An 18,496-nucleotide genomic window follows, 5' to 3' on the forward strand; every position below is an offset into this window, starting at 1 on the left:
GGGTTTTCACCTAAAAGTGGGCTGTGCCACGCCCACTGTCTAATTTTGAACGCGGTTCCTATAAAGTCATCTCATACCATCCCAGAGATAAAATTTAATGTCTCTGGCGTGTTTAGTGCTTGATTTATCGCACTTTTAGTAGTTTTTAAGAGTACCGTTATATGGTGAGTGGGCGGAGTTGCCACCCGATTTCAACTTTTTTCACACCGTCAATAGAAGTGCTAAAAACATTTGCTTCCAGTGAACTTTGTTATTATAGCATTGGCGGTTTAGGAGATATGCACATTAAACCTATTAGAGGCGGGACCACGCCCACTTTTAAAAACAAAAATTTTAACTGCAGATGCTCCTCTCTAATGTGATACTGCATACCTAATAACATTCTCGTATCTTATTGTCTAGCTTAGTTATAACAATTTATTTGTTTTTGATTAATGGCGTTTTGTGGGCGTGGCAGTGGTCCGATTACGCCCATCTGCAATACTAACCGTCTCACGGTACCAAGAAACATGTCAACCAAGTTTCATAAAGATATCTCAATTTTTACTCAAGTTAGAGCTTGCGCGGACGGACAGACAGTCACCCGGATTTCAACTTGTCTCTTCATCCTGATCATTTATATATACATAACCCTATATCTAACTCGATTAGTTTTCGGTGATGCAAACAACCGTTAGGTGAACAAAACTATTGTACTCTGTAGCAACAGGTTGCGAGAGTATAAAAATTTGCGAAAAAACATTCATTATTCGGCGAAATCGTCAGTGAATTACAATCAAATTTGATCTTTTTTTTTTAATTTAAATTACAGTTTTATATCACTTAGTTTTATTACTATATTTTACTTCCCGTCAGCGAAAATTATCTTCGAATGAGATGTATGGGATATAACCTCAACTGAAGATGCTAAATTTAATATGATGAGTTGATATGAACACGTCAAGCAAAATATCGAAATTCCTTATTTTAGGGATACAAGGTTTGGACCAAAGTCTAGCCCAATTTAATTCTTATTCCCATTTATTCATTCAATTTTATTAAAGTATCACACATTTTGTCAGGTGGAAAGTCGGAAATTATTATAAAGGCTATATGGAAACAGAGAAAGGGATGGGCTGATTGAATTAATATTGACATTGTTGAGGTATACTTGAGCTGATATTTTTAAGCAATTTTATGAATATATAACACACACATTGAACGACATGTTTGGAATGAGATTTGTTAGAATAACGAAAATCAATAAATGCAGGGGGTATTCGTAGACTAAATTCGCATTATTTCGGCATTAAACCAAATATTATATGTTAAACTATATTATATCAAATATTATACGTTCGGTTTACTTTGCTAAGATATCTTACTTTTTGACTGATATATTGTATATGGTATAAGGCCAACCGGAAGTTAGAAAATCTTAAATTTGGTATATGAGAGATTGGGGTAATATTGACCCGATTTTATCTAATTATGGCAATACAACATACTATTAACATAATACTCCCTGAGGTCATTAAGGTACCTCACATACCATCACCAACATATATGGAGTAAGATCAACCGGATATTTGAAAATTCTGAGATTTGTTATATGAGGGCTGGGACAAGTTTTCACCCGATTTTACTCACTTTAGGCACAAAGGTTAAGCATTGTAAGGAAAATGCATCCACTTAATTTTATTGAAAAATATTTCGATAATGTATATGGGGGTAAAACAAGTATTGACCTGATTCAATCCCCTTTCGATATACTTACATACTATTATCAGAAGAGACTCTCTCACAATTGCAATAATATATCTCACAAATTGTCCGTTATTTCCAGTAAAAAGTTAGCACCAGGCACTGGGGGCTTATCACCGTATTCCGTAACTGGGGGCTTAACAGTTGTGGGCCGATTTTGACAATTTTTAAACTTGAGATGGTATACCTCAAAAGCACTATTTGTGCAAGGTCTTGTCCTAATATATTCTTTGGTGCTTGCTTTGTATAGTGGAAAGTGAAAGAATCATTTAAATTTCAAATTGTGCTAGATAGGAAGTAGGTGTTGTTTTAGTTGCTCATTTTCGATCTTTGTAAGATGGTATTGTTAAAATAATTGTAAGTACCAAATTTTGTTTAAATTGATCAAGCAGTTTCGGAGATATAAGATTTCGTTATTCTGTGCAAATATAATTTGAAGGGCTTAGGAGGAACACACATTTAACTTATTAGGAGGCAGGGCCATGCCCACTTTTGAAAATTTTTTCAGTCATAGATGGCCCGGCTCAACACAATATTTTGTACCAAATAATAGATATATATCTTAATCAAGGTGGCAACACTTCAAGCTCTAAAGCTGTAATTTTTGACTGTGAACTTTTGTGTTTTTATTTTACAAAATTCTTCAGGTTTAATCGATTTTTTTTTACTGATTTAATAAAAATTTTTAGTTGTATAACTCTGAGTTGCAAGATAATTATTAAATGTTCTTAAGTTTTGTGCATTATTAAAAAGTTTAAACTTTCGAATTTTTGGTGCCTTTTTTTGTTTCATTTTGTTTTATTTTATTCTATTTTCTCTCTATATTTATCTTATTTACTTCTTTATTCACAGCTGTGTTGCGTTTAGCTTTTTATTTGTTCCAGTGCTTCTAAAACAGCTCGCTATATTGCTTTTTCAAACTGTCATGGTTTTAAACTTTGATAAAAGAAAATTGCTATTATTTTTGCGTTTGTTCTTAATTGAATTTATTATAATTAATATTTTATTAACACACTAATTTATTATATATCTATTAAATTTTGTGCTACATACTCTTTTATTTGATCTTCATTCTTGTTGTTTATTATGTCTTGTAACTTCCCTCCCTAAACTCTATCTAATAGTAATAAGTGTCTCACAATTCCAGAAGCTCCCCCTAATAACTTAGTAGCATCAGTTAATAATTTGATAGTTATTCCACCTAAAAAGTCTATATTTATTTCGAGACTTGCCAAGGATACCTTGGTGGAGGACATTAAGTCTTACATTTCGTCACGTTTAATAATCGATGATATCAATATCAGTAAGTTTAACTTCAATTATGATAGAAGTATATCATCGTTTAAAAAGATCTTAGATAGTTCATCTTAGATAGTTCATTCTGGCCACCTGGGGCTTTTGTAGGCGAATTTAAATCTAAACTCAGAAGTCAAGCTGAGGAAAACAGTGTTAAATTACCAAAAGCAACCACCGATATAAAAACTGATGGGTAGAAATTCGCTAAGCATTTATTATCAAAATGTTAGAGGTCTTAATACAAAATTAACTGACATGTATTTGAACAGTTCCAATTTTAATTTCCATATAATTGGATTTACAGAAAGTTAGTTAAAACCTCACATTTTTGATAATGAGATTTTAAACAGCGAATTTCAAATTTTTAGATGTGATCGACTGAAAAGAATCGGTGGAGGTGTTCTATTTGCCGTGCATTCCTCTATCCCATCTGAAAATATTCTCGTTCCAGGGACCGACTCATTTGAATTTAAATGTATAATATTAGAGTATACGTTAATAATAATAAGTATACGTTAATAGTAATAGTTGCTTTATTTATTTAACCCTATCTTATATACCACCCCATTCGGACTTATCTGTATACATGCAGCATGCTTCTTTAATAAATAGTGCTACCTCGATGGCAAATAATGCAGATTCAATAATTGTATTAGGTGATTTCAATTTACCGTGTGCTTCGTGGAAACCTTTCGATGACTATATCGTGCCGATTTGCAATCGGTCATGTTTTAATGAGTTTTTCGAAAAAACGTCCGAGTTGGGTCTGAACCAAATTAATTTGATTCCGAATAAATTTGGTAAATGCTTAGATTTAGTATACGTTGATACCTCTTCAAAGTGTTCCGTTATTCAGAGTAATCCTCTTGTTCTACCAGAGGACTCATATCATCCTGCTTTGGAAATATCTGTGGAAATCTCAGGCATTGTACGGGATAATAATCATCAAACTTCGTGCTTCTGTACTCGGTTTAACTTTGCAAAAGCTAATTTTAAAAAGTTAAATACAGAACTTTCTACAATAACATGGCCTAATTATAATGGTGACATTGAATTGAGTGTCTCTCATTTTAATAACATTATTATGAAATTATTTGAAAAGTATGTTCCAATAGTAATTGTTAATAAAAGCAAAAGTATAAGTCCGTGGTTTTCGAAAGAGTTATATAAATTGAAAAACAGAAAAACTCGAGCCTTTAAACATTTAAAAAAAACCGGTTCACTTGTCGACTATTCTAAATATTCTCTATTGCGTCGACAATATTTTGACCTAAACAAAAAATGTTATAATAATTACTTAAATAAAGTAAAAAAAAAATATTGTAAGTAATCCAAAATCGTTTTATGATTTCGTCAACTCCAAATGCAGGATTTCCAAATTTCCGTCCGCAATGAAATACAAATCTATAATTTCAAGTGACAATGATATTATATCCAATATGTTTGCAGAATTTTTCAAGTCAAACTACTGTAATAATTCTTCCAAAACTTTTTCTTATCAGCAAGTGCTGTGTTCGAATACTTTAATTAACGCTCCAATTATTTCTGAAGAAGACGTCCTTTTTAATTTAAATAAGTTAAAACCATATTTTAGTTATGGACCAGACATGATACCCTCATGCTTCCTAAAAAATAGTGCCAAATATATTTACTTGCCTTTGACAAGGATATTTAATTCCTCTCTTAAACACGGTATATTTCCTTCAATATGGAAACAGTCATTTATAATCCCTTTGCATAAAAGTGGATTTAGATCCAACATTTAAAACTATAGAGGTATCGCAAAACTATCAGTTATACCTAAACTTTTTGAAGCTATCAACTGACCATATAACCTTCTCGATTTCTCCGTTGATTTCCTCATCTGAATTTGTAAACTATGTATCATAGGCTTTTAGGGAACATAAGCATACGGATGTTATATACACAGACTTTAGCAAAGCTTTCGATAAAGTAAATAGCTCTATTCTCATACATAAACTTGATCTGCTGGGCTTTCAGCCAAGATTCCTTCAATGGGTATCTTCCTATCTTTATAATAGAACACAACGAGTGATATTTGAGGATACACCTTCAGATACAATTAATGTTTCTTCTGGTGTTCCGATTCTGTTCTTGTTGTTTATTAACGATATCTCTTCAGTAATAGAATTCTCAAAAATTTTATTATACGCTGACGACGTAAAGCTTTTTAAATCATACACTTCAACTGAGGAAAGGTGTCTGTTGCAAACAGACTTAAACAATTTGGTTGCATGGTGTGATAGAAATGATTTGCCATTGAATCTCAATAAATGTAAGACGATGTGCTTTTCCCGTAGATCTGTACACCCCTCTTCTTATATAATAAAACACCATATTCTAGAGCAAGTTTTAAACTATGTTGATTTGGGAGTTAATATGGACCCTAAGCTTAATTTTAGTCTTCATATTGACACCATGGTCTTGAAAGCAAAAGCTGTCCTCAGTTTTTCCAGTTGGTCCAATTAAGCCCATCTACAATACCAATCTTCTTGGGTGCCAATGAACATGTGTACTAAGTCTCAGCAAAACATCTTAATGTTTACTCAAGTTACAGCTTGCACAAGCAGACGGAAAAACGGACGGATAGACAGACATCCTGATTTCAACTCATTTATAAATATATATGTATATAACATACTACGTCCACTAAGCGCCATTAAACGAAATATTAAAAAATGCAATCGTGGCCTAAACAGCTTTTATAATGGGTTCTGACGTTGAATGGTAAAGTACACATACATACATATCTTCCAAACCATTAAACCTAACGTAACCAAGCTTCCTGGGAAGAAGTATTTTTATCATTTCTTCATACACTGTGAAAAAGGGTAAAAGCAGATATTGACCATGTCTACTTCCCATATACCGGTAATGTGGAAAATTACTAAAAGTGCTATAACTCAGTATGGGCTATAAGCATTAAATTTCACAAACAAGATGGTAGGGAAAGGCTTTATGGTAACCGGGGTAATTATTAAGCAATGAACGTGCCACCTCCTACTTTTAGGTGAAAACCTATTTCTCAGGAACTACTTGACCAAATTTGGCGTTTGAGATCACCCAAATACAAATAAAATAGAAATAAAGTTATTAGAGTAAAACTTTGCACAAATAATGTCCTCACAATATTTAATTTTACGTCCAAAAATTGCCGAAATCTGACTATAACTTTCAAGGACCCAGACATCTAATATATCAGTAAGAGTGTATATGCCTGATTTTTTACCGCACATATCGGTCAGTCTGCGAGTTCTAGTATTGAAATTCATGGACAATATTTTTGTGATAACAGAATGCCCTTGTGTTAAAAATGAGTAATATCGGGTCAACACCGTAGTTCCCTTAGCTCCCTTATACTTAATTTAAATATTTTTGAACTTTTGGTTAACTTTATACCGCATATATCCGGGAATATGTAAGTTATCCCAATGAAAATGAGAAAGTGTTTTTTACTAAAATAGTGTATATTTCTGCCCAAAATTAATAACATCGGGTTAAAGTAGATTTAGCCCCCATATAACCAATATCAGGATTTTCGAACATCCGGCTGACTTTACTCCATATGATTGATGATGGCATGCGAGGTACCTTAATGAAACACTGCGAGCATTTTATTAGTCGGCTGTATGTTATTATGTAGTACGTGGTTTTAGCAAAACTTTATAAAATCGAGTCAATACTACCCCCAACTCCCATATACTTCTTATAATGATTTTTGTTATTCTAACACGTTTTATGCCGAATATGTCGGTCAGTTAATATTATTTATATATAAAATTGCTTCCAATTATATTCTTGAGTACACCTGAGCAATGTCAAAATTAATGCATTCAGCTCGTAACTTTCTCTATCCCCAATATACCCCATAAAATGATTTACGTATTTCCACCTGTCTTTTAATCGTTAAGGATGGTCAAAGTATCTAATATTTTATTGATATTAAGCAGACAAGTTTCCTTAAAAATTATGTGGTTTATTGTTGAACTACAACGGAATTGGTCAAAACCTCATATCCCTAATATAAAGAATTCCGAGCTTCTGGTTGAGGTTTTTCACATAAACTCAATAAACTAAATTTACCCGCTTCGGTCGAGTTATTATCCCCTACATATTTCTCATTTGAAGGTGTTTTCATACTTCCGCAACATGTTGCTATAGAGTATAATCACTTTCGGTTGTTTGTATCACCTAAAACTAATCGAGTTAGATATAGGGTTATGTATATAAATATAAGTGATCAGGATGAAGAGACGAGTTGAAATCAGGGTGACTGTCTGTCCGTCCGTCCGTCTGTGGAAGCTGTAACTTGAGTAAAAATTGAGATATTTTTATGCAACTTGGTACACCGTACCGTAAGACGGTTGATATTGCAGATGGGCATAATCTTACCACTGCCACGCCCACAAAACGCCATTAATCAGAAACAAATAAATTGTTATAACTAAGCTAGACAATAAGATACGAGACTGTTATTAGGTATGCAGTATCACATTAGAGAGGAGCATCTGCAGTTTAATAGCTTAAAATGTGAGCGGGTTCCCGCCCCCTTAATAGGTTTAATGTGCATACCTTCTAAACCGCTAAATTCTAATAACAAAATTCACTGAGAATAGATGTTTTAGCACCTCTATCGACAGTGTGAAAATGGGTGACATATCCGACCACTCCCCAGATAACGGTACTTTTAAGAAATACTAAAAGCGCAATAAATCAAGCACTGAACACGCCAAAAACATTAAATTTTATCTCTGGGATGGTATAAATTGGCTTTATAGGAACCGCGTTCAAAACTAAACAGTGAGCGTGGCATCGCTCACTTTTTTACACCTAAAAGGTATACGAGTACATCACCCATCGTGTAATCTGCTTAACCGATTTCAACCAAATTTGGTACATAATATTCTTCTTATATTTTTATGATATAGTGTGAAAATCGGATTACAACCACGCCTATTTCCCACATAACACCATTTTAAATTCCATCTGATTCTTTCACTTTCCACTATGCAAATCAAGCAAACATGATTGTATCGGGATAAAACTTTGCGTGAATGATGCGTTTAAAGTATGCCACCTTATGAAAAATTATCTAAGTCGAAACAAAACTGTTCAAGCCCCCAGGTACCGAATATATGGACCCCCATTCCTATTGCGAACTTTTTATCGAAAATATCTGTTAATATGTGAGATATATTATAGAAACTCGGAGAGAATCTTTATCTGATACCAATATGCCCGTGTGCCAAAAATGGATTAAATCATATCAATCCCTTAGTTCCCATATACCAAATAGAAACATTTTCGTACTTCCAGCTAATTTTATACCACAAATATCGATGAATATGAGATTAGTCAATATGCGGGTTTTTCTTATAAAAATTCATCTTTGTGCATAAAATGGATAAAATCGGTTTATATAACTAATATCAGGATTTTAAAATATCCAGTTGACTTTATCCCGCATATATTTGTAATAGTATGTGAAGTACCTTAATGAACCTCAGAGGTCATCTTTTTCTGCGGTAATGGAAAAAATGGATACTATCCCTATCTCTCATATACCAAATATAAGCTTTTTTGATTGAGTTTATACCGTATATATTTGTCAATATGTACGATATCTAAATAAAATCAACTGAAGGGATAATATTGGACATACTATAGTTTGATTCCGAAAATGTGTGATACTGGTCTACGAGTTACCCAAACCCTCATATACGAGTACATACCACATACTCGTATAATGATTTTCATTATTCTAACAAACCCAGTGCTCATTATGTCGGTCAGTGTATGAGTTATATATTCTTAAAATTAATTAGTTGAAAGAATTTTCCCTGATTCGATCCTTGCTCGTTGAAGGAATATAAAATGTTCTGAATTCAAAACCGAAACGAGAAATGCAGAGATAGAGAGTTAGATAAATGGAACTCTGAAAAATAATTTACGATACAAGTTTCTATTAAAGTAAATTTGACAAACAGTATACATTTTCAAAAAATTATCACATAAGTGATTTCTATTAAAATCTCTTAAATAATAATTATGAATATCCATTTCACGGTTTAAATTATTAAATAAACCTTAATAATTGAAGGCTACTTTTAGGCTGAGTTTTAAAGTTTCATTTAATTCAACGTCAACGAGCTTTAAAGTTAAGCATAAAAATGTGTTTTGCATTAGTGCTGTTTAACCCATGTGCGGATTTCAGATCAAAATTAATTAATACAACAGCCATAAGGGGAATGTTTGTTTATGTGGTAACTGGAAATCGCTAAGGAAATACTTTTTCACATTTCAAAAATCCAAACACTGCAATAAATGGAAGATTTTAAACGCTAGTAACTAGATAATAATATGTTGCAATTTGAATTTTCGAATTAAATAAAATATTACAATTGAAAAAAATTTAGAAAAATATCTGTCGGATATACAATGTAATTCCCAGTACGGTTGTCTTTTATGTTTCGGCAATATAAAATAATTATGTAATGTTGCTAAGAAACTGAAAGAGTTTAAGAAAACTTACAATTGAAAATATTCTATGTAAAAGTAATTAACAGTTTATTTAATGTAATTTAGTGATCTTCCTAAAATAAACGCATATTTAAGCGGTTGATTGTCTGTCCGTTCGTCTGTCTGTATGTGCAAACAATAACTAGAGTCAAAATTTTGAAATCATGATGAAATTTAGTACCCATGTTCTTTGGCAACCAAATGAGCGGACCGGACCATTGCTACGCTTACAAAATGCCGTTAAGAGAAGTAGTATAGAGGGCCATAACTAAGCCACAACTAGAGATACAAAATAGTAAGTTCATACAGCGAATCATAGTGGGGAGTGGTTTGAAAATTTGAAAAAGTATTTAATGTACATATCTCACAAACCGCAATAGCTATATCAATAAAACTTGCTCAGGACAAATGCTTCAAACATATTCTAAGACAGTGTGAAAATAGGTGAAATAGTATGATAAATGCACCCAGTCCCCACATAACGGTTATGTTGAAACTACTAAAGATACAAAAGCTCACTAAATACATTTGTCATTAGTAATAAATTTCAGAACCAAGTTGGTTCGGAAGGATTTTAAAAGCTTCAAAGTTTGATAATAGTTGTGACAACATCCACCTCAGTTATAGTTTCATATCTCTGGAAATACTCGACTTATTTCCACCAAATGTGATGTATAACATTATCTTGATATTCTTATGTCGCGGTGTATAGTGGGATGGTGGGCTAAATGAGACTACAACCACATCTAGCTCCATATGGCACAATTTTAAGTACAATTTAAGTCTTTCCCTTCACAGTCTATAAATCGAGAGCCAAAGTTATCGAAATAAAGTTTTCCACTCTTAAAGTATGCTGCCTTTCGTCCAAAAATTCTTGGAAGTGGATTTTTCTAAGCTCAAAGTTCCCGCATACGTGAACCCTAGTACCAACGGCGGTATGTTCCTCCAAAATATTTGTGCGATATATTATTCAAATTCAGAGAAAATTTTGGTTTGTCTTCGATTTTTGCTTATTCAAAAAAAATGTATCATAGAATTTGTATACAATTGTGTATGAAAAACAAAATTAAGTCGCGGACGCATTCCAAATGATAACTGTGGCATATGGTGAAGCTACCTTGGACAAAAGCATCGTTTATCGGTGGTACAAAATGTTCTCAGAGGCTCGAGAAGATGTAAACGGCGAAGCGCTCGAGTACATCAACAACAAACGAAAACATTAATAAATTTAAAACAATAGTATTGGCCAATCGTCGAATTACTATTAGAGATATTGCTGAGGAGCGAAACACATCGATTGGTTCGCGCCATTCGATGTTAACCAATGATTTGGGTATGAGTTGGATCGCCGTGATGTTTGTGCCAAAATTGTTCAATTTCCACCGTGGCGTCTTAACATTGCTCACTTTCTTAAGAAATAAAAAATTCGTGATACTTTTTGAACAAACCTCGTTTAACAATAGAACGTATTTCAACAAAATTAATCGAGGATATTATTTCGATTAGATGTATGCCAATCGGTTGGAAAATATAAAGTGTGGTACTTAAGCTGCTTTTAACACAAATATCTTGCGAATATTTGACCTAAAGAATGTTAGTGATAAGTTGCAAAATATGATTTATTTGCAACATTTTAATAGAAAGTTTTGTCAAGGCCTACAATTATTTCCACAATTTTTATCCATGAAACTATGACAGTATAGTTAGCCATTCTTCAATTGCTTTGTTTTAGATACCACGAGTTCTTAAAATCACAATCGCCTCTTAAAAAAGTTGATTTTGAAAATTGTTCCAGTAGTTGTCACCACACCGAAATGACAGCATAAAATTTTTTTTTTTTAATATTTCATATTATCTAAACACTCAAATACATGCTTGTAAGAGAAAAGTTCGATTCCTTTTTCATCTTTCCCAGAATAAATTATTAAAAATGGACCTTTCTGTAGAACTCGATATTGATAACCCGTTAAACTCATAAGTTGTATTTTTTCGCATTAAAGTTAAGCGAAAAAAGTTTGTCCCTTACAAACTCCGCCCTTGACTGAAATAAAACAGTGAACCAACAACAGTAGACAAACGAAACCACGAAAAAGATAAAAAAAATTTGAAAAAACAGACACAAATTCAACACTTCATTAAACCGGGCACAATGGTACGGCTGGAATGAGAAATTGAGCAATTAATGTAATTAATTTTAAATTTAAAAAATAAATAAAATTTAGCAGAGAGTAAGTAGTAAAGAAAACCCAAAACGAAACACTAAACGGTATAACAATATAAATGGCGACACACAAACACTCACAAAATGACGAACCGCAAAAAAATTAAAGAGACACGCAAAATGACATAATTGAATGTGCTTCTCCACATGCATTAAACATACAAGAAAACACTATTATACACCGATATATGTACATATATGTATATGGGAGCACTAACTAAGTGTGTAACTATGAAAATAAGTATGTAATGAAATTACTACTCACACACAAACACATTTGTATGAGTTTAAAATTTGGCAAAAGTCTTACTGGCCAACTGCCATGGCTAAAGCAATAAACGTTGAACCAAAACAGTAACCAACAAATGGGTGGTCATAAAAGATTCCTAAAAATTAAATGAAATAAATATAGTAACAAATATGGGAGCAAAGCAGGCCGTCAGCGCATTAACGAAGCTAATAGTTAGTATTAAAAAAAAAAAAGTGCAAAGTGGCAAATGCCATTCAAATGGACAAGTACATGGCATAGGCCACATGCATAGGCAACACTTTTATGGGCTTTTACAATGAAATTACTACGTTGAGATAGATATAATATATATCGTTAAAATAATCGTAGTCGGGTTGAAAACACCAGTTAAGAAAGGTGCAGATGTGAAGCTGTTTGGCAAAAAGTAGAATGACCTTTCAGAGTTGTCAACGCATTTCAGATGTCCATAGTGAAACACATTCCAAAGCCGTTTAATTATAATCAATGCTACTTGCATGAAAGCGTTGGCCAAGATTGACAAATGATTGGTTAATAATTCAAAGTAGCTATCAAAAATCCAAACAAAAACACCGATAAATTGCATGACGCATGCCAAATAGTCGTGTCGCTTAGCCTTCGCTGAAATGCGGTTAAATTTTTATATGCTCATACGTAGTGGTTTGCCGCATGAAAACTAGGTAGAAAATGTCAACCAGTATGAAATGTATTGCAGGGTGTATAGAACGAAATTAAAGTATTGTAGTTTAAAGTCGAAGTCGCTCATACGCAGTGGACTACTCCTGATATATACATGTCTTTATGTAGAAGCTGTAAATAAAATAGTTGTTATACTAAACGTTTCATAATTATCATTACACAGTGTAATTAATGCGTCAATTGTTTTAAAACTCGCTAGCAGCTTTTATTATAAAGTGTCTCACTTTATTAACATGTACTTACGTAATTAATTAATTAATTAGTAATTCATATGTGCAGAGCAGTGAGCCTCAGAGCATAAGCCTACATGCATATTGCTAGCCTTTTTCCCTCTTTCTTCCACATTGTGCTCCCACAGCTGTACCCCAAGGTACTTGGTGCAGTCCTTGATAGAGATTTTTGTCCCATTTATACAAAGGTTCCTCCATGGAGGGATTTTGCATTTTTTGTGAACACAAGCAGATCCGTTATCTCCGTATTCAACCCCAGGCCCGCTTGCGATGCCCAATTCTGTACTGTGTTGCCAGTGGTGGTCATAAGACTGCTAATGGTGTCTTTTACCACGTTTTTAAGCTGACAATACCGTCTGCATCTGTCACTATTTTAGAAGCTTTGCCGAGTAAGTTCCTTAGTAGTTTATTCATCACTAATGTCTTCAGGAGCGGAGATAGCACGATGTAAATACAGAGAATGCTTTCACTTTAAAAGCGACAAAAAAATGCATAATTCAATTAGCTGCAATTTTGATAAGAACTTCTAAGTCCGACAGATGTTTTTAAACAATTTTCGAATTTTTATGTGCCGTATATCTTATAATATGCTGCCATAAGGCAGGTGAGGCCGAACTCCTTCCGCTGTTTTCAAAACACTTGTTAACCAACAACTCTCAAGCAACATGAGGCCAAGCGTTGGCAAATTGTTGCCTCGTGTCTAGCGGCCATTTTCGTACATTTTTCGGCAATTGCCACTTTGATGTAATGAGTTGTTGTCGGTAACATTCTCTATAAATGGTTTCACCCAGTTTTATAAGCTTATAATACAGCACATCCTTCTGATCCTACCAAACATAGAGCATATCAGGTTCCACATATGCCATCAGCCCCATCACTCCCCAGCACCAAATGCGTTTGGATCCCTATCAAATGAGCTCAGCTAACTTATGCGTCTCTCTCTTTTCTTTTAATTCGCTTAACTCAACTTTAATACTTTCACTTTCAATTTTTTTCCTTCAGTTAAAATGTGCACAAAATATGGTATACTATACAAAAGTAAAAAGTATTTCTACACCATAAGTGATTTTAAACGAGTGAGTGCAGAGCAAAAATTGCAGCTGAAAATGCGAGCGCAGCCTTGCATATTACCATCACTTCCGCAATACTTCCGATGGCGACGCGGTGATTAACAGGAGCATGTCAAGAGGTTTCCGTTATAGCCGCAATGACAATGAAGGCGCCCGACCAAGCAGCGGTGCAATGTGCAACCCAAAGAGCGGTGTGGTTGAATAAAGTAGCAGCGATGAAAGGAACAACAATTACTTGAATTTTGCCAAAACCTTGTGAAGTGGGTTTTCGAATTGGGGAAGTGCTGCGAAAAAGTAGCAACAACAAAAGCTCACTTGCAACTCGCTTACACTAACGAAATGTGAGCAATAGAAAATAGGCTGTTTAACTTGTTGGACGCTGGCTGCTTGGCGGCCCCGTGGTGCTTGCAGCGCGGACTTGCACTTCAGATGAGGTAACCAGCTGCCGACACTCAATCTTAAAATGTATGTGTACATGTGAACACCATTGCTGACGATCACATTTCTACCATTGAATGCCGTTCCACCACTTCGACCATTGTGTTGGTCAGGATGAAGTTCAAGTGGGAAAAATCGTGTCTACACAAGCTACTATACATACCTACTATATATATATATATATATTAATGTACAGATGTATATACAGAGATATATGTACATATATATAGGCACATACAAATCGATTACGAAATAAGCAAATGGCAAAAAAAGCTTTGTTGACAAAAACTAAAAAAATTTGCAAACAGTGAACACCAGGATGATGAAAAATTCATAGTTTAAATGCGAGCTTAAACTTGTGCAATTATTATTTATGTGAAATCTCTTATTTTATTGTATACATATTTGTTTGAGGAAGTGGTTATTTACAATTGAATTATTGTGATCGTGTGCGGATATACTGCTTATGAGTTTTGCACTATTCAACTTCATTTTGAGAGGTTATTTACTAACATTAGACCCTAAGGCGTTAAAGCAAACAAAATTATATTTATATTTTAATATTTCATAAACGGCATCAAGATCTACTCTATTATAATTACCACAAGCTTTCATATATATGTTTTAGAATTGTTCAAGACACCTCACACATACTATCCTTCGAAGTATGTAATTCATGTCAATTTAAGAATATCAAACTTTAGTTTTTACCTGGCCAAAACTCCGTAGAAATTCTCGATCGGCTATTTTATTTTATTCATTTGAACTTTTAGACACCTGAAATTTGGTTCTTTTGTAATGGCAGAATTTATATATTATATTTTCAGTGAGTGAGATTAAAAAAAACTTAAATTTTTAATTAACGAACTACTGACTAAAAAACAGACTTGTCGAGCTAGAGACTCCTGCAAAAAATATACAATATATAATATTGTCAGGACAGATTCACTACCGGTGTATTGTATGTAACTTTTATAACCTAGCAACAAGTAAGGAAGTGTTAAGTTCGGGTGTAAACGAACGTTTATATTCTTGCGACTTTCAATAATCAAAGTCCCGCAAATTCAGGTGCTTGCAAAACTTTATTTTAAAAAAAGTTGCAAAAGAATTAAACATCCATTATTCGAGTCGTGAATAAATTGCAATCGAATTTCGTATCTTCTTTACATATATTGAAGGCCAGGTGGAAATACGGAAATCATTTTGTGAGGTATATTGGCGATAGTGAAAAGGACAGGCTGATTGTATTAATTTTTAGATTACTAAGGTATACTCGAGATCATATTTTAAAGCAATTGTTTATATAAATAATAATCACTGACCGACATATGCGCCATAAAACTTGTTAGAATAACGAAAATCATTATTAAAAGTATATGGGAGTTGGGGTTAGTATTAGCCCGATTCTTATCAGATTTTGCCTATACACATACTACTAACATGCCACAGACTAATAAAATGCTAAGGTCTCATGAAGGTACCTCACATACCTTAACCAATCATATGGAGTAGAGTCAACAGCATTTTCGAAAATCTTGATATTAGTTATATGGGGACTAGGTCAAGTTTTGGCTCAATTTCATCCATTTTATACACAAAGGTATACTATTATGATTAAACGTTACGCTCTCTAATTTTCATTGAGGTAACTCACATATTGGCCGATGTATGCTTTATAAAGTCACCCGGAAAAAGGGAAATATTCACCCGATTCAACCCATTTTTGACAAACATACATACTATTATCACGAAAAGATTATTTCTGAATTTCAATTATATGTCTCATACATTGGCCGATATTTTCGGACATTTATTGGGGTCCACATATTTGGTACCAATGAGCTTGAACAGTTTTGGTTCCATTTGAAAATTTTATGGTCATACGTTAAAATCATTATTCGTGCACAGCTTTATCCCGATACGTTCATTTTTGTTTCATTTGCATACTAGAAAGTGAAAGAATCAGATGGAATTTAAAATTGTGTTTTATGGGAAGTAGGCGTGGTTGTAGACCGAGTTCGCCTATTTTCGCACTGTAACATACAAGTATGAATATGAGAAGAACGTTTCGTACCGAATTTTGTTGAAAGATCTTTTATTCCCTTCTATGTAGTAAGAAATGCATGTGTGATCGGTATTATTCTTTGTTTTTTTTTTTTTGAATGTTTGTATGTGTACTTGAATAATATTAAGCGGAAATAATTAGAATTTGGTTTCCTAATTTCATCTTAACAGCTTGCGCGGCATCATCATCTAATTAATATTTCCGATTAATTGACTCATTTCAAGTATTTCAATGAGCGCAACTAAGTAAAGCGTATGTGGATTATGTAATATGGTTAGCTAAAGCTTAAAACCAAATATGTGAGAGAAGTATTAAATAAATTAATAGTCGGAGAGTTCAACGACTACAAAAGTTCATTATCACTGTGTCAACAGAAGCTAACATAATTAAGTAAGCAGTAAAGTATATACCAGATGATATATATGTATAAATATAAACATGTACACATATCGCACGATTTTATGAGTTCGCGCATAAAATCCTTATTACACAAAAGTGGTGGAGAACAAAGGAAAGTTCATCAGCTGAAAAGTCAAAAGTCAATTGTTGACGACATCTCGTGATTTTACAATATTTCCTGCGTGGCAAGCATTGTGATGCCACATGAGAGCTTCCAGTGGAGCAAGGCATACTGTATGCAGCCGAAAATGCATTACACAAACGAAAGTCAGCTGTTAGCCTGTCTGCTACATTCACTGTAATCCAGTTGAGCTGAGCTGAGTGCGGACTGAGTGGCGTCCATGTACTCATCGCACACATAGTCTGTCTATACTTATATAGTTATATACTTTGGCTTATGCAAATTGACGTAATTCGCACTTACGTGTGTGTTTATGTGCTTCCATATGCAACATGCGTTCGTCCAAAATTCGAGTTGTTCGTTGGAGCAGCGCTTGTCAAAAGCGTTTTTGCAGCTGCCACCATAAAAAATTTCAACAAAAATTTTGCGGCATAGTGCCGGATTATGTAACAGTGAAAAATGGCAACAACATCACTTAAACAATTTTGACAAAACTTGGGTGTTAACTCGACCATATCTTTATGAGAAGCATTTGGTGTCTTTGCTTGGTTGCAACTCCATGTGTTAATTATAAATTTAATGCTATTTTTCGTTTTGGTAGATGCACTTTTGGCGCGTTTGTACAACCAAAAATGCACACCATAAACTTTTCCACAATTGTTTGCACTTGTTGTTTTTGTTTTGAAATTTTAACTAGGCGAACCCATTTTAAATACCTACATGTGCTAGATAGGATCCAACACTTCCATGACGAAAGTAACCACTTTAGAACTTTAGTGGTAATTAACTGAAAACATTTTTTATTTTCAGCAGTATGGGTTTTTCCTTTGTTAGTGTCCACACCGCTTGATCACTTACATTTTTGGACCAGAATATTCTGCAGATGATTCGCAGACACATATTGATGAATGCTTGGAATCTCTAGTTAATGAAATCTGGGAGCAGCTATGTTTAACTTCTACAAAATAGCGTAGACTTGAATAGAAAATTCAAAAAGCATTTTGCCTCTGTAAACTCTCCATACCGACTGCACTCCTTCAAGCGACATTTTTCCTTTGCTTATCCTACAGTTGACATCTGATTATGTTCCTCCGTCAATCCTTATAATGCTTACGAAGTAGCTGAAGCTATCAACGAACTGAATCTCGTTATTGTCCATCTTTACATATATGATTTCTTCTGGACTGCTGACATGACCTTTATTTTTGCATTGCTTATCTTAAGTCAGATAGTGTGCACCAACTCGAGTAGGTTATTGACCCTTTATTACTTGTTGTTAAGCTAATGCGATGAGAGACTAATCGAATACATAAAGTCCAGGTCCTCAAATATTGGTGTGCAGAAATGGCAGAAATATAATATCTGTTTTCCCATGCTAAAACTGTCGTAAACATGCAGTTTGTAGG

Source organism: Bactrocera oleae, chromosome 2 (assembly GCF_042242935.1).
Source record: "Bactrocera oleae isolate idBacOlea1 chromosome 2, idBacOlea1, whole genome shotgun sequence".
Classification (NCBI taxonomy): domain Eukaryota; kingdom Metazoa; phylum Arthropoda; class Insecta; order Diptera; family Tephritidae; genus Bactrocera; species Bactrocera oleae.